This window comes from Dermacentor andersoni, chromosome 11 (assembly GCF_023375885.2).
Source record: "Dermacentor andersoni chromosome 11, qqDerAnde1_hic_scaffold, whole genome shotgun sequence".
Classification (NCBI taxonomy): Eukaryota; Metazoa; Arthropoda; class Arachnida; order Ixodida; family Ixodidae; genus Dermacentor; species Dermacentor andersoni.
The window spans coordinates 124,169,453-124,190,590 of NC_092824.1; the positions used below are offsets into that span (position 1 = coordinate 124,169,453).

At 47.0% G+C, this 21,138-nt stretch overlaps 1 protein-coding gene and 1 long non-coding RNA gene across 8 annotated transcripts in view; one reads left to right on the forward strand and one right to left on the reverse strand.

The window, feature by feature from the left end:
• g (adaptor-related protein complex 3, delta 1 subunit-like garnet) overlaps positions 1-19,784 on the forward strand; it is a 316,686-nt gene extending 296,902 nt beyond the window's left edge. For all 6 annotated transcript variants that reach the window (XM_055075585.2, XM_050186104.3, XM_050186105.3 and 3 more), the window contains 2 exons: positions 7,145-7,227; positions 19,446-19,784. The gene's annotated coding sequence lies outside the window, so the exon portion shown is untranslated. The remainder of the gene's footprint in view (positions 1-7,144; positions 7,228-19,445) is intronic.
• LOC140214079 (uncharacterized) overlaps positions 1-21,138 on the reverse strand; it is a 39,184-nt gene that overhangs the window by 4,481 nt on the left and 13,565 nt on the right. Inside the window, exon 3 of one of the 2 annotated variants that reach the window (XR_011890996.1) lies at positions 7,248-8,766. The exons of the other annotated variant lie outside the window; for it this stretch is intronic. This is a non-coding gene — a long non-coding RNA (uncharacterized lncRNA). Of the gene's footprint in view, positions 1-7,247; positions 8,767-21,138 lie in introns of those variants that run through there. 2 annotated transcript variants of the gene reach the window in all.

Below are 21,138 nucleotides of genomic sequence, written 5' to 3' on the forward strand. Positions count from 1 at the left end.
ATGCACTTCCACTTACATGCAACCAAGTCTGCCTGTATTTCTGCCAGTTTTGAGTTTGACTGTACACCGATGCAAGGACTGCAAAGGCTTGAGTCAGATCTGCATGTGGAAGGCATTGGAGCACACGGCACTTCATCACCCGAGTCAGTGTCCCTGTTTGATGGTGGGAGAACTTTCTCAATTATTTCGTCATCGTTCACTTCGGCACACGACAAAACCACACTGTCGACGTCTGCAAAGTCTTCAAATCTAATGGCAGCAGGAATCGGCACACGGCAGCCCAGCAGTTCATCAATGATGTCCGCATTTGAGCTGGTTGTAGTAGGCGGCAGTTTAACCTCTTCAGTTGCAGAGTCGGGCTCATTCGGACTGCGACTTCGTGCCATTTGACGCGGCCTATTTATAACTTCACGCGAATGATTTGTTGGAGTCAGCAGAGTGCTGTCTGGAATGCAAACTAAGCAAACAAGCACAGCATGGCGGAAGGCTATGCTATGGTGTACTGGAATGGAGCAGTGTGTCCTCCATACAGCAAAACAAAGGGAGAACCGGGGGATGCTTATGCAATGACGCCACCAGATAACACTGCGATCGACCGTGTGCCTAGCGCATGAAATTTGAGCATGTTATGTAAAGCTTCCTGCATTTATAAACTAACATGCTTTCAAAACAATTGAAATTATAATTTGCAAAAAAATAAATACAGTAGAATCTCGATGATACGATTACGGTTGATGCGAATTTCGCGATGATACGAATTTCAAAAGTGTTTTGGATGGTCTACGTTATATAGAATACGCTATGATTTGGGATTATACGAACAGTTTCTCAAGCCTTCGCGGATGATACGAACGCGCCGATGACCGGCGCACGCGAGCGGGGCGACGCGGCTGGTCTCGGAGGGGGAGAGTAGCCACCATGGCTAATGCGCGGTAGCTGGCCCTTTCCACGCCAGCATCCCTTGACCTCCAGTCTGCGCTGGCTGAGCGGCCACTGGCCCTCCTCTCCACACCGGTCTCCCTTCACCTCCACGTCTTTTCAAGCCCGCTTCCCTTCACCCTCTGCCGGCCGAGCGGCAGCTGCCACAGGCCCTCCTCTCCACACGCCTCCCTTCACCTCCACGTCGCCGCCGCCGCCCATGCCGCCGCCGTAGAGTAAAGTGCGCTCGGCACATGGCTCGGCACGAAACCTGCCTAACCAGGGCGAGTCACGTGCCTGACAACTCTGCGTCGCCCATTTCCTGGCAGCCATCGGCGTACGCTAGCTTCTTTTTCTTCTTTCTTTTTTCGCTACGCCGCGCTTTCGCGCAGGGCGACCCGATCTGAAAGGAAAAGCCGAATCGCCATCGCCATCACAGGAAGCTGCGCGCTGCTGCTGCATGCGTCTGTTCAGTGTTCGCTGCTGCTACTGCTGCCCTGTGCGTTTTGCAACGTGGACTACCTGAACCTGACGGGCGGAAGTTTAGTGCGCGCGGAAAGACCGGTTTGCTGTTCGACATGTCGCGAAAACGGAAGGCCCTTTCGTTTAAGGAGAAAATTGAAATACTCAAGAAGGTCGACGACAACCCGAAGAAGAAACGTGTCGAGTTGGCGAAGGAGCTAGGCATAGCACCGTCGACGCTGTGCACCATTGTTGGGCAGCGAGACGTTGTGATGAAGAATGCCCAGCACTTCGGCGTGAACGTCAAACAGGCGAAGACGGCTACACACGTGAAGCTGGAAGAGGTCCTGCTGACATGGTTTGGCGAAGTTACAGCGGCCGGCGTCAACGTGGACGGCAAGGTGCTACGCGAGAAGGCGGACAACATTGCGCTTTCCCTGGGAATCGAAAATTTCCAAGCTTCCGGAGGATGGCTGCATCGTTTTAAAGAGAGGCATGGACTTGTCTACAGAGTCGTTTGCGGTGAAGGAAAGAAAGTGGACCAGTCAGCCGTCAGCGACTGGCTGAACACGCTGCCGGCACTGATTTCAGACTATGCACCGCGCGACATATTTAATGCTGCCGAGGCGGGCCTCTTTTTCAATTTACAACCAGAGAGGAGCTTGTGTGTGAAGGGCCAGGCTTGCCAGGGCGGCCAAAAAAGTAAGGAGAGGATCACCGTGCTTTTTTGCGTGAATGCCGACGGCTCGGAGAAAATTCAGCTTACCGTCATAGGCAAGTCCAAACAGCCGAGGTGCTTTCGATCGGCAGGACGTTTACCTTGCTTTTATAAGGGCAACAAGAAAGCGTGGATGACCGCGGAATTTTTCCGCGAGTTCCTCACGATCCTGGATCGAAAAATGGCTGCAAAAAACCGAAATATCTTGCTTTTCTTAGATCAGTGTTCGGCGCACCCAAAGGAAACGACCTTCAACAACGTCACCGTAAGGTTCCTGCCTGCCAACACTACCAGCCATTTGCAGCCACTGGACGCTGGAATAATTCGGAATGTAAAGCATCATTTCAAAGGACTCTTAGTAAGGCGTCTCCTGGCAAAGATTGATCGCAAAGATGAAAATTTGCGGATCAGCCTGCTCGATGCGTTGCATTTTTTGGCGATGTCCTGGGATAATGTGACCTCGGACACCATCGCGAACTGTTTTCGCAAATGTGGGTTTAAAACGGGACGGGACGCGGCTCCGACGGGAGAAAATGAAGAGCCCGATGAGGACTTTCGAATTGAAGGCTGGGGGAGTCTGCAAACTGAAGCTTCCGCACACGACTTCGTCACCGCGGACGACAACGTCGCGACCTGCGGGTTAAGATCCATTGAAGAGTTGGTCGACGAAGTGAATGAAGTCGAGACCGAGAGTGATTGTGAAGACGCCGACGAGTGCGATCAGCTGCCGTCGACGTCAGAAAGCCTTAACGCTCTGGATGTTCTGCGCCGCACCGTAAGTGCCGGCAACGTGAGCGACGAAACCGCTGCACGATTTTATGCATTTCAGGCGTGTCTCGTCAACGACCTCGAGGGCAAAAAAGTGCAAGCGAGCATAACTGACTTTTTCGGCCGGAAGTAGCTGTGGCCAATAAAGTTTGTGTTCATTATCATGTCGAGATTGGCTTGTTTTGGCTCATACGAATTCGGGATGATACGAATATTTCGCGTGCTCCCGAGGAATTCGTATCATCGAGATTCTACTGTAATAATGTCGTCTAAGCTTGCACGTTTCCAACCATAGATCATATGCAGCGTTCCTGATGTCTGTTCAGCATTTTGGTTGCAGAAGACAAGCAAATGCTCGCCTGCTCGTTCCGTTCAGTAAGCACACATATGTTTTTAGTATTTTGAAACGCGCGAGGATGGGAAGCCCAGAAGGAGCACCTGCACTGTGACTCGTGGGTTGCACGGGATTCCTTTTACGTTGCATTAGCCAAAAAAGCGGTCAATCGCTAGGCTTCGCTGAAGAAAAAAAAATGAAATAATGCTCTGTGATGAATGCAGCCACCATTGTTTAGATAGTTCACTCCGCAAAACAACTCCGCTCTGAAACAGCACAGAGTTGTTCTAATTGTTATGCAGGAACCTCAATGCAGGCAAACACACGCACATGCATGCACGCACACACACACACACACACACCTTTACAAACCTAGTGCTTGCCGTGCACATGGAGAACGTGAAAACGTGGCACAAAAACCCACAGCAAGCAATCTGCGAGCTCAGAGCGTACATGCACGACCTCTGCGACAACCATACCTGCTAATCCCGGAGGCCCTGTGTTGTACCATTATTTTTACTCTTGGCAGCAATGACTTCAAGCTGCAGCAGCAGATGGCGCTGCAGTAGACCGGAGTGCTTCAGCACCCCAGGCCGTTATCGCCAAAACCGTCATGTTTTTGCCCCCGGACGACACACTTCCCTACTCCAGTACACCATAGCTGTACGCAAGGCAAACTTGACAAACAGAATGGCGATAGCAAGCCATGCGCAGGGGTGCCAGAAAAGGATGTAATGATCGCAATGTTGATGCGACCACACAATTCAGACAAAGCCTCCAAGATCAGCAACGGCAGTTAAATCTCAGACGCGTAGAGTGGCGATCAAGGCAAGGCCTCAGAGATTGCCGTCTAGTGTGTAACCTCTGAGGCCATACTTGATGTCTCGTTGAGGTTGCCAGAGGAGATAATGGTGGCAGAGTTGGCATACGCTACATCAGCGGATGAAGTCCGAATAAACAAATGTAGAGCTGGCGGCTGTCTGAAATATCAGTCGTCTATTCACATTAAGTTTACGGGGCCATTGGCGGTGCCATGAAGCTGTCCGAATTACCGAGCATGGCTGGATTAACAGTGTCCGATTTATCGGTCGGCGACGTTTTGTCACGCACAAGCAAGAAATAATTATCTGCTTTGAGATTCATTTATGACTATGTCACATTAGAACCTTTTTTGTTTGCATTGAGCACATACTTTTGTGAAACGAGGGTGACAATAAAGTTGTGCTTTTCTTCATGTGAGGTGTCTCAGCCAGCTGGAGCAAGTCCGAAAAAATAGTAAAAAGTAAAGGTTTCTTTGCAGATGAAATCAGCTGTGTGATGTTGTTAAAGGGGCTCAGAAACACTTTTTGAACACTGTAAGAAAACTTTGCCAATCCTTTAACAAGGCTCCTGCGAACATGTTAGCCAAACATTACTGCACAACGTGCAGCAGAGACAACCTTGTTTCAACATAGTGAGCAGATGCTTGCTCTTGCATCTGCAATGTCTTCATCAAAAACTGATAGAAAGCATTTGGCCGACCAACTCTATTGTCTGATTTCGTGATCACGAGAACATTCTCAGTAGTACATAATTGCTGGTTTTGAGTCAAATAAATTGCATTGCGCATTGGCAGCATGCAATCATTGTGCACCTCTCCTTTCAATAACAGTGGTAAGCTTCCAGGCAGGATCTGGCAATGCCTGCCGTATGCACTCCAACTCATTTTTACTCTTCTGTAAATTTCCATCTCGTGATAAGGGACCCCTGTGAGTAGTTGACCTAGATAAGCATACTATTGTACAGACTCTAGCGGCTGACTGACCATCCTGAATTCTTTTTCCCTTGTCAGGCTATTGGACATCATCTCTGTCTTCTGCATATTAATCTTCAACCCCACTCTTACACTTTCTCAGTTAAGGTCCTCAATCATTTGTTGCAATTCATCCCAGTGTTGCTGAACAGGACAATGTCATCTGCAAACCGAAGGTTGCCGAGATATTCGCTATTGATCCTCTCTCCTAAGCCTTCCCAGTCTAATTGATTAAATACTTCTAATCATGCAGTGAATAGCATTGGAGAGATTGTCTCCTTGCCTGACCCCTTTCTTGATAGGTAAATTATAGTTAAATGCTTTGTTATATCGAGGGTTAACTGCAAAATTTGTTGCATTTAACAAATGAAGTTAGCTGTTATCTAGTTCAGGAAGCACAATTCCAATTTCTGACATTGCGTTTTCTAAAGAAATTGCCGAAAATGGGTAAGTGAAAAAATGTACATACACAATGTTTCCAAACCTATAACTCTGCACCAATAAGAGATACCACATTTCTGTAAATTACATCTGTTAAAACATTTTAAAGTGGACAAATTTGATATATGAAACCATAGATTATGTGATGTTTACAGGCATTTTGTGAAAGTTGTATACAGTAAAAGCTAGTTAATTCGAATTTCGCAGGGATGCTACAAAAATTTGAATTATACAAAATTTGAACTAATGAAAGTCAGAAAAGATGTCACTCGGTTAGGACACGTATATAGGCCAACGTAGCGTGAGCATGTGTGCGCACATGCTGTCTCAGCCAATGTAACTGGACGCGGCCAACACGGTCTGGTGTGCCTGAGATAGAGATGGCTCTTGCTTCATCCGCACATTCATCGTGCTTACTGCGCCGACCCACAATGCATGGAGCGGAAATAAGAGGTGCTCGATGGTCGCAGACAGCTGTTCAAAGCGGCTCGTGCGTTGAGGACCGTTCTGCGCAGGCTGCAAGGGGAGCATCCGACAGCGCGCGCATCGCAGTTTAGAGGGGATGGCATTTTGACTGGCGCAGCAGTGCAAGCAGTGTAGCGTGTCTGGCCGCAAGCGACGCGCACCAAAAAAGTCTGACTGTAAATGCACCTTGCCACCGCCGCTGCTCGTTGCAGGAGCAAGAGCTGTGTTCTAAAATGTACTTGCAAAAAGCACCACAACCTGCTATGACGTTAGTCTCCATTGTGCTTTCGTTGCTACACTGCTGAGTTCCACTCTACATATAGGTAGCGTCCAAACACGTATCCTAGCAATGCTTTCCTTTGAGTAATAGCCGTGAATCTCAAAGGCTATGCAATTTGGTATTGCAAGCGCCGATAAACGTCATGGTTGCCATGTTGTAGACATTAAGACATTACCTGGTGCTGCTTCTCGGAAGTGCACCTCGTAGAGAAAGAGCATAGCCTCCAAAAGATGTAACATGAAAAAAATTAAGAAATGAGAAGAACATGCAGCACCACATTTTTGTCTTGAAGGTCTTGAGCGAGGGAGGGAACCAACCTGCAACAGAGGGGTTGGCCATGCCTGGCCAGGCGCGAACGCACCTCTCCAGTCAGGTCTAAACAAAGGGCTGCTGATGAAAAGAGCAAAGCTACACGGCGACGCCAGTGTCGCCAATGCCAACGATGGTGCAGACTTCGAATTATCGGTGGCGGCGCAGATTTCAGTATGAATTAGCAGTATGTTTTACATATTGCTTTCAATGCATTGTTGGACGGGCCTCAGTAGCTGCTTTGAATTATGTGAAATTTCCAATTAATGAGTTGTGAATTGACAAGGTTTTACTGTAGTTAAAAAAATAGTACAACATCACATTTGTCCGCTTTAAACATATGATTAGGTGTAGCTTGTAGATTTGTGATATCCTTTTTAATTGCTGAATTACAGTGCTGTTAACATGGCACATTACTTTTTGTATTTTGATGTTAAGAAATTATTGTAGAGGTACTGACATTATAAATGAAAAATATAGTTGCTACTCTTGCTAGATACTAATATTTTTTTTGAAATGCAGCAAACCTCATTATACAAGCTTGGTAGCTACACCTTATAAATATGGTCATATCATTAGCAAGACATAAATTTTTCACTGTAGAGCAAATGATTGTGGCCAGACATGCTGTGACAAACATCTGTGAATTATTTGCAGTGGTAGAGCAAGTTGGCTTGAGTGCGTCCCTGTACAGCCGCTCCATCCAGGATGATCACATCTGCCTTCTAATCAAGCATATGGTGAGTCTAGAAGAGAACGGCATGTCTTGCATTCAGCAGAAGTGGAGTTATTGGCAATCAAACATGCCCTTTGCGATGCTTCCGGTCCTTCAATACTTTGCACTGTAAAGGCTACGGAGGAGAGGGGCGTGCCCACAACACTCTGCCTACCGAAAGTCACTGTGGCACACAGTTCAAATTTGATTTTGGATGTTAAGGCGGACGCCAACAGCGGTATCTACGCTACGTAGCAGACTGTAGCTACATGCAACTGTAGTGCACAGTGTTTGCTTTATGCACGACAGGGCTTGAGTGCGTGCTCGCGCTCATATGCTGATTTGGCCATGCTATGGGGTGTGGACCAGCTTTGTCCTTCACCAGCTCGACCGACGGATAGTAGCCACATCCAATTAGCACCTTTTAAAGCGCTATCAATAAGTTTGCCAAAGCGTCTAACCAGGAGCAGGCAGGAGTCACCGTGCCAGCAAGCGTGCGTGTGGTCTGACTTTAAGTTTTACATTGTTCAATACTAGTTGCGCATTCAAAACTAACCGGAATTAGTGAAGCCTGATGGCTACGACACCGATAAACAGCATGGGCAAAATCTAATTCCTATGCAGGTGGCTTCAGTCAAGCATGAGTAGACGATAGTCAGCTTCTTCCAGAAGTATGTGAATATTATCAAAATTCGAAAATAGTTTTTTGCTTACTTCAGCCTGTTTATTAAACTTTGTCAACAAGTATGCAGTAGAAAGAAGCGCACTGATCAAAACACTGTTCTTAACTGACGTGAGCCATTGGCCAATAGCGGCCGCGCATGTAAATCCGCTATATTACGAAATATAGCATTCAGAAAAGAGTGAGAGCAGGCTTCTGTTAAAACAGAGCGATTGAGAGAAAGGTGACATTGGCACTACGCTTGCAAGTTCCACGCACTGTGTACAATTGCAAAGCATGGCTGAAATATTCACAGCAGTGTATGCAATTCGCAGACTGTTTTCTCACCAGGCCTGTGGGGTGGTTCAGCACCCCTTTAAAACAAAAGCTGTAACCATCGCCAAGTGCCAATGAAACCGACACACAGATCTTGAGGTTTTCCACTGGTGGCCCTGAGGGGTACCACATTCCCTCTTAGGAATCGGAGCTGGTGCCTAATCATACCAGGAATATTGTCAAAAATGAAAACAGATATAGTAGAAAAAGATAAACAAAAGATAAAATAAGTTATAGCAGCAAGTGTTTCAAATTAAGAGGGGCCAAGACCTAACGAAGTATGGGTATATAGTAAGCTTGAATTCTTAATGACAAAAATAAAATGATTGAGGGTAAAGCAGAATGGGAAACCCTGAAACAGTAAAATAATGCATTCTGTTGGAGAATGGCACTGAGCACCAAGGAAACACAGACAGGCAACTTCTGTATACTGGAAAAATGTTGCCAGGAAAAAGAAATGGATGTTCAAGCTGTGGCCCAAGCAAAAGAAGTTAAGTGCTCCACTGGGCGTTGGGCGTACACTGGGAAAGAGGGCTGCTCTGGGAGCTCCATGGACCCATGATAAGTCTGGAAAGAAAAACACTAGTGCGTATGAAAGACAAAAATGGTGGTGACGAGTGAATTGAAATGTATTAGCAGACCATAGGGAATTGGTGCAAGATGGGAGAAATAGAAGCATTTGAAGGGATTAAAGACCATCATGAAGTTGTGTCTGTGAATGTTTAAGCATGAGCAGAAACTAATGGCATGTTGAGAGAACTGGAGTACAAAGCTAAATTTGGAAGTTTTACGTATGAAAACCACAATATGATTATGAAGCATGCTATAGTGGGAGACTCCGGATTAATTCTGACTACTTGGGGTTCGTTAACGTGTTTCTAATGCACGATAGGAGTTCTTGCATTTCAGTGGCATGCAACCATCGCAGTCAGGATTTGATCTTACTTCCTTGGGCTTAGAGCGCATTGCCAAAGCCACTACACTACCACAGTGGGTAGAACTCCAGTGCCATGCTTGGTGGTGTTACCGTTTTGCTTTGCTCGGACTATGACGAAGAGAGTGGGCTCTTGTATGTAGCTTTTCTGGTGTGCATGACAGTGCGCATTGGGAAATCTTGCAGAGCATTCTCAGAGAAAAGTACATAGGCAAGAACTGGAATTTGTGCACTAAAGCAGTGTGTTCTACGCATGTAAAAAAGGCACATAATGTAGCATTTTAGCATGATTGGAGCCAATATGTGCACTCTGTGTTTGCAAAACATGGCCAGATTTACACAGCTGAACCTCATTGTAACAAAGTCAGAACTCTCATTAAAATTACTGTTGTACAGTCGAGCACCTCTACAACGAAATGACCTGTGTAACGAAGGAATAGCTCTGTCTGGGTTGTATTGTTTGCAGTGTGGTGGCGCGACTTTTACAATAACAAATGATTTCAGAGGCCCCAAGGACTTCGTTATGAAGGCGTGCGGCTGTATTCAATATTGGTTATAAAAGTACACACTAATATTAATGGAAAAGTTGCAGTTTCAGCCGAAAGGCGAAGCTGCGATTGTGGTAGTAAATTAGCAGGTAGCTATACGAAGTAAGGATAGTAGTTTTATCGGCCGTATAAACTTGTAAACATTCGCTTACTAACTAAATTAATAAGCACGATGTCAAGCACGCACAGAGAAACACAAACACATCTCGCTCGATGACCATGGAAACTCGCTGTCAAAACACTGGAGTGAGGAATTGCGGCAGCAGCAGTGAGCGAATTGACCTTCGAAATACTGGTTGTTGAAATACTGGTTGTTACTACACACGACTACCGCTAATATGCAGTAAGTACGATTTCTCTAGGGCTCCTGATTTTAAAAAAAATTGTGGTTCAAGTTAGCTGGGACATTTCATATATTCGACCGTGCCATTTGCTTCGGGATCCTCGAGTGTTGGCACAAAAAAAGATCCTTGTTTGTTGTCTAACAGAGACACAAACATCTTCAGCAACTAATCTTTGGGGTTCAGCCCTGCTTCTTGATAATTTTGCCAAGAAATTTGTTAACTAGTAAATATGTTATGGAGCAGTGGGGCGTGGCACTGAAGACACATCTGATTTTCAACAGAGATGATGATTTGGCAGGAAGTGCATGCAACTGGTTCGGGCAGCCATCTTGTTTATGCACTGTTGCCACACCTCATAAGTAAATTCTAAATACAGCATTTTACATAACCTCATCACCATTTCCACCCCATCACACACATGCTTTTTTTTTTCAGAAATGTTTGTTCTGTCTTTACAGCAGTGTGTCCTATATGTATATGCATAAAACTATGCGTGCTGGCACAATCAAAACGTATACTTTTTTTCATGAGTACAAGCAATCGTGCACAGAAGTGTTCTGAAAGAAATCAAGCCTTGTTTTAACATTGGAGCGGCAGTGGAAACAGATGCTAGCTGCAAGGGCTCAGTGTGTAGGCAGTGCAGCAGCCGCAGTGACATAGGTGCCGCTGTGACTGAAGGTCATGCATACTAGATTGTTGTTACGTTGTACTAGTGTTATTATTTTTTTAAAGCAAGCATTATACCCACAGGACTGACACAATAAGTAAGAAAAAGGCAGCAGTTTTTCATTGTTGTCTTGTGGTTCCTTACCACTTGCTTATCTTCGTCGTCAGTAGCCCGTGTGAGAAGTTGCAGCACTCCAACAGTAGCCACAGTGCTTCCAGCTTACGGTCGCCGTTTCACGTTTGCAAGCATCCGTTCAGCCATCACGTGATCGTTATTTGTTCGCCCCAAGCATGCCACACCATAGAAGCAATGCAAGCATGTGCTTCAAGGTGCTCACAACATTGCATATAAGTTATTAGGGACTTTTTAGATTTTGCGTACCCAGAATACAAACTGCGAGGTTTATAAAGAACGCAAAAAGGTACACAAAGGGAGTATAAAAGAACAGAAATAGACAGTGTGATACCTCGAGCGATCAACTGTGCGCCCAAAGCCATTTCGCTGTGCAAAAACAAAAACTCCATATTCAGACGCTGACTGTGGTAACCCAGCGATGCTACCTGTTGAGCTGGAATAAATGTCGCTTTCCTGCAGCTAAACTAAAGTTGCAAGTTGGTTCAAGTTTTATTCTGCTAGAATTTGCAGCTCGAAGTAACTTTGTTTACAGAAATTGAGTGTCTTGAAATGAGTGAGTATGACATTCCGTGTCAACTATATAGTAAGCGAGCGTAATCGTGTTTCATCTTGCAGACTGTTTTATATACAGGTACATCTTATTTAGCAATTCTTTCCTTAAAGGGACCCTGAAACAGTTTTGTACAAATGTACCGAGTCGTTAGAGTAGGTTCTTCTGATCATTAATTGACGCATCTAAGTGCTCCGCGTAAAGCGTGTAATTTATTATAAGGTTTTAAAAATGTACATCGCTGCCGATCGCACCAAGTCGCTTGGCTGAATTTTAAGCCGCCCCTAGCCATTTGATGTCATTTACCCCAATGACGTTAGTAGGGCGAGCTATCCGATGTGCTGACCAGGGTGTGTCATCAATCATTTTTCCAACTTTATGGTGAACAAATGTTGTTCGTAATAGTTGGAATGTTAGTTAATTTGTTTCTATAAAAAGAAAGCAACAGAGAATGCACAAGAACAATTTTCACTACACTTAAGCACTTCCGGCACACAGCAAGCGTCGTCTGCTTGTGTTACGATGTGTTCCGTTTTGACGAGAGCTCCGTGCTCAGAGTCGGTCTCAGTCTTTTCGCGAGCGCAATGATATTGTGAGACGAGGTTTAGGCAGCCAGTCTCTTCTTTATTCTCTCGAGTGAGAGCCCCACCACCAGGCCCCAAAACGGTGATGATGAGTATGTACAGGTGAAAATATGAAGCGTATGAATATTGCTCACACTAATTTCCCCGTACGCCCAAGCGGCCAGCCAGGCCGCGACTTAGCCAGGAGGGGAACGCCGAACGAATCGTTTGAGGCGCGAAACGTGAACGATCTCCGAACCACGACAACGATGGTCGGAAGAAACGTCTACGGGAGTAACGCGATAGTTCACGGGGGATGTTTGTTGATTAATAATATACGGTCCAAGGAAGCGGGATTCAAACTTCTCGCACAAACCGGGTGTACGAATGGGCGTCCAAAGGAGAACTTCCTCTCCAGGACGAAAGGAGACGTCGCGACGAGAGATGTCGTAACGTTGCTTGCGATCTAGCTGACTGACTTCTGTGTTGAAGCGAGCACGTTGACGGCATTCTTCAAGTCTCGAGACGAACTGTTCGGGTATACTGGCCGAGGTGTTAGTTGGGGCATTGAAGAAAGCGGTGTCGATGGTGAATGTCGGTGAACGGCCGTAAACTAGGTAGAAAGGTGAGTATCCCGTAGTTCGTTGGATAGCGGTGTTGTGAGCAAAAGTCACGAAAGGTAAAAGTTTGTCCCAATTGTCGTGGTCTGGCCCGATATACATTGATATCATATCTATTAATGTGCGATGAAATCGCTCGGTTAAGCCATTTGTTTGTGGGTGATATGCGGATGTCGTCTTATGAACCGTGCCACAAGCTCCGAGTACTTCTGCGAGCATTGTTGACATGAAAGTCTTGCCGCGGTCGCTTAACAGTACACGAGGTCACCATGGCGCAGCACAATGGCATCTAGAAAGAAGGTGGCAACGTCGGAGGCCGAACTAGAGCGTAGAGGAGCGGTCTCTGCGTAACGTGTGAGCTGGTCAACAGCTGTCACGACCCATCGATGACCCGCTGGCGTTATGGGCAGAGGGCCGACTAGGTCTATCCCAACGATGGCAAACGGTGTCTCGGGACATGGGATGGGCTGTAAAAGCCCAGCAGGAGGCGAAGTCGGTCGTTTCCGCCGTTGACACTGAACGCAAGAAGCGACGTATTTGGCCACAAAGGTAGACATGCCTGGCCAAAAGAAACGGCTCCTAACGCGGTGGTATGTTTTGTGGAATCCCAAATGGCCAGCAGATGGGTCGTCGTGCAAGGCTTCAAGGACTTGTGTGCGCATCGAACGTGGAAGAATAGGTACCCAGCGGTGTCCGTCGGAGTTGTATATGTAGCGGTACAGCACATCGTTGTCAAGCTTAAATAGTCGCAGTTGTCGACGTAATCGGGCATTTGGTGCAGATGTAGTTCCGCACAGGCGTTGGATAATGCTGTTGCAGTACGGGTCAGAACGTTGACACGAGGCGAGGTGAGTGACGCGATTGGAAGATAACGTGTCGGTAACCGATAGAGGTAATAACGGGAGTGACGACTTAGTCTCATCATCAAGTGGCGAGCAATGGAGAGATGTACTCGAAGCTAATAGTGGCAGCGGGCAGCGAGAGAGAGCGTCGGCATCTTGATGCTTTTTCCCAGACTTGTAGACAACGTCAAAATCGTACTCTTGTAAGCGTACCACCCAGCGACCAAGTCGTCCGGACAAATTTTTTATTGACGACAACCAGCATAAGGCGTGGTGGTCGGTTATGACTGTGAAATGGCGTCCGTAAAGATATGGTCGAAATTTTTGGATCGCCCAAACTACTGCGAGACATTCCTGTTCTGTGATCGAGTAATTCTTTTCGGCAGCTGTTAGTGCGCGACTGGCATAGGCAACAACTCTCTCTCGTGAGGTGGTATCACGCTGTAAAAGTACAGCACCGATCCCATGGCCACTAGCGTCGGTGTGCAAGCAAGTTGGTGCGTTCTCATCGAAGTGACAGAGGACAGGGTCGGTGGTTAATGCCTGCTTGAGGGCTTGGAACGAAAGTTCGCAGTCATCTGTCCAAGGGAAAGCAGTGCCCGACGTGAGCAGCTTGTGTAGAGGCGACGCCACGGCCGCAAAATGACTGATGAAGCGGCGGAAGTAGGATGCCAGGCCCAAGAAACTTCTTAATTGCTTTTGATTTTCAGGGCGAGGGAAGCGAAGCACGGCAGCAACCTTTTCGGGATCTGGTCGAATGCCATCTTTGCTGATAAGATGGCCCAACACTTTGATGTTCTTTCTGGCAAAATGGCATTTCTTTGTGTTGAGTTGGAGTCCAGCGTTGGAAATGCACGTGAAAACTTCGTCCAAGCGCTCAAGGTGCTGACGAAAAGTTGTAGAAAAAATAACGATGTCATCTAAATAGCACAGACAGGTCTTCCACTTAAGGCCACGTAAAACTGTGTCGATCATGCGTTCAAATGTTGCAGGGGCATTACATAAACCGAATGGCATGACGTTGAACTCGTAAAGTCCGTCTGGTGTTGCAAAGGCTGTCTTGTCCTTGTCCGCTTCGTGCATGGGGATTTGCCAGTATCCGGATCGGAGGTCTAGACTAGAGAAATATTCTGCACCCTGGAGGGAGTCAATGGCATCGTCAATTCTTGGCATCGGATATACGTCTTTGCGCGTGATCTTATTAAGAGCTCGATAATCGACGCAGAATCGTACAGAGCCGTCTTTCTTGCGAACCAGCACGACAGGAGACGACCAAGAACTGGACGATGGCCGAATGATGTCTCTTTTGAGCATGTCATCAACGTTATCCGCAATGATTTTCCGTTCTGCGGAAGACACGCGATACGGGCGGCGGCGTACAACCGAACTGCCTTCGGTTTCGATGCGATGTACTGCGACGGAAGTGCGCCCCAGAAGGTTGGAGTGGACGTCAAATAAGGCCCTGTGTTTGTGCAGGAGTGCCAGAAGGTCTTCTTTCTGCGCAGTGGTCAAATCGGGATCTATCGCGGCCGTTAAAGCAGCGGCAGCAGTGTGATAATCAGTTGTGGTAGACAAAGGTGGTGATTCGGTGTGAAGCGGTACGAGCGAAAGAGGTTCGGTGTCAGTAAAGCATGTCACAGTAGAGCCCTGGGAGAGCACAACTGGCGAAGAAGTAGGGTTGTGAACAGCGACTAACGCTCTACCGTCCTGAAACCGTACTACGCTAGGAGTAATGCTAAGCCCACCAGAAATGCAGTAACCGCTCGGTGCAAGGAACACATCACCATTAATAATAGTGTCGGAAGTCAGTGTCAGAATATGCTCATTGCCCGCGGGGATGAAACAGTCGGTAGACGTGACAAAACGCAGGCTATGAGCATCGACAGCGGACGAAGATTCAGTGTCCGTCATATGAATAGTTCGCTGACGGCAAGAGATGAAAGCTGAGGCGGCGGACAGGAAGTCCCATCCCAAAATCATCGCGTAAGTGCACGAAGACAGCACGACGAACTGAATGTGGTGTAGGATGCCATCAATGAAAACGCGCGCAGTGCAAACACCGGAGGGCTGAACAAGAACTGCATTAGCACAACGAAGGGGAGGGCCATTATACGGTGTCTTCACTTTTCGCAATCGAGAACACAAGTCAGCACTAATAACGGAAAGCGATGCACCTGTGTCAACCAAGGCTTCGATTCGGACACCTTCAACACACATCAAAAGTACATTTGACGGGCGCTCCGGAGGAGTTTCACGTTGTCCAAAAGATGCAGCTTTCCCTCCTGAAGCTGCACCATCTAGTTTTCCGGGCGGTGATCGGAGGACGAAGTAGCGGGTCGTAGAGGGGAAGAAGAGCGCCGCATCGGTGATGGAGAGCGACGACGCGGGAAACGCAATGAACCGGCAGTGTTGAAGTCCTGTGGAGATGGGGAACATCGTGGATAATAATCGTAGTCAGAACGCCGACGTCGTGGTACAGGGCCAGAAAACTGATCCCTTTCAAAGCCGTCATAGCCACGTCTTTCATCTTGCTGGCGGCGTCGGCAAAACCTGGAAATGTGGCCACGGATGCCGCAGTAGTAACAAACCGGTCGAGGTGGGCTCCATGCGTTATAAGACGGAACAGGCGATGGTCTTGCAGTGATAGGATTCAGGGACATGTGCGGTGCAGGTGCCTGTTGTGGTGGCTGCTGGGAGGGTGGCACTATAGAGGCAACCTGAGCGTACGTTGGCGTATGGATAGGGTGCGGGCTCGTGATTTGCGGGCAGGTCGCGGCAGCTAACTCTTCCCTCACAATATGGCGTAGGCCGCCACCAGGAGGCGTCAGATGGACCTCAGGAGGGTTTGACGAAGCTTGGGCGTGCAGTTCCTCACGGATGATGGAGCGAATCAAGGCACGTAGGTCGCTGTCGTTGGACGCCTTGAAATCAGATGTGTCAGAGTGTAAGCGGAGCGTATGAAGCTCATCGAGACGCTGACACGTACTGATGATGTCGGCGACGGTAGTGGGATTCAGCACTACAAGAGCATTGAATGCCGCAGTCCCAATACCCTTGAGCAGGTGGCGTACACGGTCACTCTCGGCCATCGAGGTGTTCACGCGGCGGCAGAGGGCGAGAACGTCCTCTATGTACGAAGTGTAGGACTCGCCGGAGTGCTGAACACGCTCAGCAAGCTTCTTCTTAGCGATATCGGAGCGAACAGACGAGTTCGCGAAAATCTGGCGTAGATGTTGTTTAAAGATGCTCCAGTTGACCAAATCAAGCTCATGATTGTAAAACCAAGTTTTCGCAACTCCGGTTAGGTAGAAGGCGACGTGAGCAAGTTTTGCTGATTCGTTCCAGTGGTTAAAGTCACTCACGCGCTCGTATAGCTCCAACCAGTCGTCAACGTCGTCACCTGGAAGCCCAGCAAATACCGGTGGATCCTTCTGAGGGGTGGTGACTGTCCAAGAAGGGGTTCCCGCAGGAGTAGGCAAGGTGGATGTCGTGGTACTGGTCTGCTGGTCTTGCGACATGGTTGAGTGCAGTTGGTAGAGGCGGCGACCCGAGCGGAGCTCCAGGGATGTAGCGTAGGTGAAGCTGGAGAGAGACCGGGAGCGAGAGGGCGAAGGAACCGGACAGCACACTCCACCACTTGTGAGACGAGGTTTAGGCAGCCAGTCTCTTCTTTATTCTCTCGAGTGAGAGCCCCACCACCAGGCCCCAAAACGGTGATGATGAGTATGTACAGGTGAAAATATGAAGCGTATGAATATTGCTCACAATATGAATTTTTTGCGTTGTGGGCAGCAAACATAGCGACTGGCAATATGTCAAGCTGCGACATTGTGTCCCTCTGCAAGGCAGCAAATGAGCAGGCTAGCTGCAGTGCATCGTACTGTCGCTATCTGATCGGCACCAGGATTTGCGCGTTTGCGGCCATCACTTTACACCGGAGGATTACTAACGCAATAGCGTTTCGCGAGTCCAGTATTTGGGCAAACGCAAGCGCAAGGGGACAGGGCCTGGCCGTTTGACCGTGCTGTTTCTCGGAATATGAATATGAATGGTCTGTACGGTGCAGCCACCTAGTGGCACAGAGCTCAACCACACACAGTAGCAGTAATGAAATGCATTCTTCTTTGCTGATGGTATAAATTTGTCATAGGAGTGTAACCATCAACACATTGTTTTTATAAACATTTAAAATGTTTTACACTTGGTTAGAGTAATATTAGTGCTTTGTTTGGCAGGTTAAGCTCTGCGCCAACAGGTGGCTGGACCATGCAGACCGATCAGGCCACTCACATACATCTACACTAAAGTTCCTTTATCAGCTTGAGTTTATTCCTCCAGCCATCCGTCGAAACGCCCAGCTCGCCTGTGGTTACTGGAATACCAGACACATTCGGCGCTGCCACAGAATGCTCGTAACGCACACTGCTTCGATAGCAATAGCTCTCGCTTGGGGTCAACTGCCAAGCAGCTGGTGGAGAGATTGGAGAGGCTTCGGGCGCGCGCTCCTAGAGAACTGGAAGTCGGCGACATGACATGCCATCATGACGCAGAGCTAGTGAAGGCGGAGCTTAGCCCCGATCGCTCAGCGAACGAGTTGAGGAGAAAATGCATGACTATGGAGGCTATGCACTTACATTGATATACACGGGAACTTTCGCTCCCGAACGAATCGAAAGACTCTGCCACCGGGTTCTCTCCGACACAGAGCTCATACCGCTACTCGCGTTTAAAATAATAACGTGCACGATGCACTCGCTTCGATCACAAAAAGGGGGCATCTCAGTAGGCACATATTGGCAGCGCATTTAGGAGATTTCTGCAACCCATTTCGTAAATCTTACGTGCCTAAAAACTTATTGATGTATTCGCAGTAGATGTGTTTTCTTCGTTGAGATGGGTAACTCGATATAGAACGATTTCTAAACGCTTCTGGCCTCGTAGTTCCGGAATCGCATGTGTGCAGTTGGCCGTGAACTTTGCAAGGCACACCCTACAGGCGTACCGACGACCTTTCACAGTTGCAAATATATGCTCGTGATCTACAGGAGTACAAACGGAAGCCCGCGAAAACGAATATAAGTGCAAATGTAGAGGAAATAACTGGACACAAACTACGACTTTTTTTTTTTACTTGATTAAAATCTGTATGTGAACTTTGCAACTGTTGTCGTTACGTTATTTCTTTTCCTTATTGTTTGTGTGCTGCTGCAAACCTTCTCATTTTGGGGGGGGGGGGGGGGGGGGGGAGGGGGGACGCGAGTTATGTTGGTAGAGTCAGTTTAATAGTATTTCTCAAATGCCTGGAAACATGCTTGAATTATCCGCAGCATACGGGTTTTGATGATCGCAGCAGGTGGGACGGCATAGTATTTCTCAATGGTTCTAACATCGTGGTTTTGGAGTCGCCCGTACACAAGCGGCCATGAATGCGGCTAGATACACGACATATTTTCGACAGAATTGAACAGCACTTAAAAGTAGTGTGTAAAAAAAAAAAGAAAATAAAGAAAAAGAAAATGAAAAAACTTTCAGCGCTTACCGTGAATTCAAGCCGCGTCTGGAGAGAGGTACACCAAACAGTTCATGCTCTCGGCTGCTTGTCTCATGCATCGGAGAAGTCTTTCCGAACGAGACGGAACTGGTACGAGGATGTTTTTTGCAATGAGTGGTTGAGTAGTAATGACAGAATTTAACTGTGGAGCGCTTTTGTCATCGGGCAGTCTCTAATCATGCCCTGCATTTACCTCGGTTTCTCAATAATTAAGGCTCTGTTCGCAATAATATTGACGCCTTAGAGATTCTCAAGCACTAATCTATCACTTTATCTTGACTTAATACTTGCCTCTAGTGTCCCTTTAACCTATAATTTCTGCTTATACACATAAGGAGGGAAGTTGTGATGCATGGATAACAAAAAAATCATAGCTTCTAAAGGCAGTTGTTAATACAGTACTAATCCTGTTTATATTGGGCAGCAGTGTTTGTGTCAAATGCATGCGGAGTTGCCAGCTGTGTTTCATGTGGATACTCTGCGATGTTTCAGAATCCCAGCCGGGTGCTTGTGGATGGCAAGAGCACGAACTCGCAGCTTCTGTCAAGTCTGCTGGATGAAGTTCGTTCTCTGCTGTGTGCCAGCAGCATGACCTCCACTTAGGAGAGCTCACAGCTAATTCCATTCCAAAGTGATGGGCCAATGAAGATGACTGCATTCAAGGCATCCCCTTATGGGGTGAAAACCGTGTATATTTATACCAAGACGTGGCTGACCACTTTCTTTTGCCACAGTTCTTGGGCATGCCAAGGTCCCCCTCCTTTTTTTTTTCATTTGCATAAAGAGCCATATGGTGTTTAACAAGTGCAGACTTCACTTGGCATGTGCTTACATTGTGTAAGGTGTGATTCTTGGCACAGAGTGAGCGCATGTCCCATTGCTGGGGCTTTCCCCTGTGACTGTGATGCTCTACCTAATGATAAAGTAAGTATGGGTATATCCAACAGCCAACAAGTGGAATTCATTGCCGTAGTACATGCTTCAAAAATGGCTGCATGCATTTGTTTTACACCTTTTGCAAATTTTTTTTTTCTTGTACATATGTCTTGCAACAAGTCTACCGAAGGAAAAAAGAAAGGTACAGGGATATTGAAAGCAGTATGCATTGTGGGGTCACTCACATCTGTAGCTTATGGTAGTGCAGACTTTGCAGTTTCAGTTGTATTTTTTTTCCTGCAATGGGTGCTATCGATAAACGTATATATATTACAAATCAGTATGAAATGTGAACTTTGTAACATGACTTTCTATGACTCAGTCATCACAGCACAAGAACACTATTTGGTCACGCTATTTGCTGCTGTGACACATATGAGATGTCTTGAGGGAGCCCTAAAACACTTCGTGAACATAATAGAAAAACTTTGCTGATCTGTGTTCACAGGACTCCTGTGAACATGTCAGCCAAATATTATTGCACTACATGCAGCATGGAATTTACAATTTCGTGTAAATAAAGTAAAAAAACAAAATAATTTGCTCTCTCCTTCACAATGTCGTCAGCAGCTATGTTGCAAGGGGGCCTAATAGGTACTGGCAGATTTAGTGATGCAAGAAGATTCTCTGTACTAATACTGTTTCAAATACTGAGTTAAATAAATGGGAAATGTACATGTCTGCAATATCAAAAATACAAAAAGTATTTCGTCTTTGCCGATCTGGTCTTCATTAACAGTTGTCTGCTTAATCCTCCAATGATGTGAGGTGGCACTCGGCGTACTACGTGGGTACTCTTTCTCAAACATTTCATGCCCGAGTCCATCACTCGCCTCGTACCGAGTCCACTACGACAGCACTCACCAATGGTGTCTGGGGGTGGTCCCAGGTGGGAATAGGAAGTTTGGGTGGACTCATCTGCATTGATTGGCATTCACAACACTGTCGTACTGTTTCTTCGATAACCTTGTCGATTCCGGGCCACCATATGTAGCTTCTTGCACACTTCTTCATGGCTGCCATTCTTCGGTGACCAGCATGTGGAAGTTCCAGAGCGTGAGATTGTGCTGAGCTTGGTATAATCACCCGTGACCAAATCGTGAGGCAGTCACAATAAATTGTCAGTGCAGTCGCTCTTTGTCGGTAAGGAATGAAGTCATCTCCAGTGAGTTTCTCTACTGTACCATCCTGCACTGACTTGTACAGCCTTTGCAAAATATTGACTTGTTGTGTCAGATGTGCTATCTCT